Raw genomic sequence first — 1363 nt, 5'->3', positions numbered from 1 at the left:
CCCCCCTCCCCCCCAGCCTGTTAAGATGCAGACACTTGGGTACAAGGAACCTGCCTCCACTGGACACTTATCCCCCATCTCCATGCCCCGCGACACAGCAACACAGCGACACAGTCACTTTTGCAACACACAGAGGCAGTGTTTTGATTTTAAGGTTGCACTGGGAGAACCAGGGGTGTAGACAAAAACAAGGTTGTAATTTCAACTCTTTCTTGGGGGTTGCGGGCATAAATTTCATCAAGCAGGTGTAGAGAGGTCTGGGAAAATACCCAAGACTGATACCACTTCCCTTAGACTGGAAGCAACCCCCAACCCCCAACCTTTGCAAACTGTCCCAACCTGTCTCCCAGAGTCAGGGTGTGCGGATGCTGCAGCTCGCAATGAACTTTGTCTATTATGCACTAGACTCCTACTTGAGATGTCGCGCTGCAGCCGCGCGCTCCCTCTCTTCCTCCGGCATCCACGTCTTCCGCCCCACATCTATTCCATGTCTCATCATAAAAATAACGATGCCTCTCATGATTTAAACAAAAACAAACAAACACAAAACCGTCTCTGCAGACCTGCAGCGCTGGTGAAAGTTGCAGTGATGCAGAGGATGGTTCGGGTTCAGCTTTACTTCATGTTTCATTGAGAGAGGATGGGGAAGAAGAAGAAGAAGAAGAAGAAAAAAACCACCCAACATCCGCACACGCACGCGCGCACCGGCAGACACACACAGCACAAATAAGCCGACGCGTGTGTACACAGCCTCTCACTTACCTTCTCAATTAAGCGATACAGGGGAGGGTATTCAGTGAGCACAGCGGCTGCTTGGTAGCGCTTCTCCTTGGGAAAGGTCAAAAAGAAACATTGTTTGAAAAAAAACGGGGGGTAGAATCTCTCTCTCTATTTTTTTTTTAAGTTTAAAATAATGAGGTCCTCCAGGATCCGCCAAGTACCAGTGTGGACCGCATGCGAGCCACAGGTGTCCTTCTTTTAGGCAACTGCAGTCCGGGGGATGTCTCTCTTGGTCCTGGCTCCTGACAACTTACCCCAGCAGCGTGCGAGGAGCCCGAGCTGAAGGAAGCCCTGGCTCTCAGCCGCAAAATGCAATCCCTTCCCAGCCAGACATAATACAGCCCAAGAAAAGGTCACCCAGTTATTACAGCGCCTCGGAGCCCAGGCAGCGCCTGTCAGAACCACAGTGGAAGCAGCTCCCTTCCGATTTAAGAGTATTTACCTCTCGCCCCCACCCCCTCCCTCTCTCTTCTCTCTCTTCCTTCTCTCCCTCCCTCTAGCTGGCTCCCTTGCTCGCACGCTCCCGAGCTTGCTAGTGTTCTCTCTCTCTCTCTCTCTCTCTCTCTCTCTCTCTCTCTCTCTC

At 51.7% G+C, this 1363-nt stretch overlaps 1 protein-coding gene across 3 annotated transcripts in view; it reads right to left on the bottom strand.

Annotated features, from left to right (window-relative positions):
• Lmo3 (LIM domain only 3) overlaps nt 1–1349 on the bottom strand; it is a 58844-nt gene extending 57495 nt beyond the window's left edge. The window contains exon 1 of one of the 3 annotated variants that reach the window (XM_028780963.1): nt 763–1349. The gene's annotated coding sequence lies outside the window, so the exon portion shown is untranslated. Of the gene's footprint in view, nt 1–563; nt 702–762 lie in introns of those variants that run through there. The other 2 variants (XM_028780962.1, XM_028780961.1) reach the window with 2 other exon arrangements.
• Between the last annotated feature and the right edge of the window lie 14 nt (nt 1350–1363).

Source organism: Grammomys surdaster, unplaced genomic scaffold, assembly GCF_004785775.1.
Source record: "Grammomys surdaster isolate TR1022 unplaced genomic scaffold, NIH_TR_1.0 373, whole genome shotgun sequence".
Classification (NCBI taxonomy): Eukaryota; Metazoa; Chordata; class Mammalia; order Rodentia; family Muridae; genus Grammomys; species Grammomys surdaster.
This window is presented reverse-complemented; position numbering and strand designations above follow the sequence as displayed.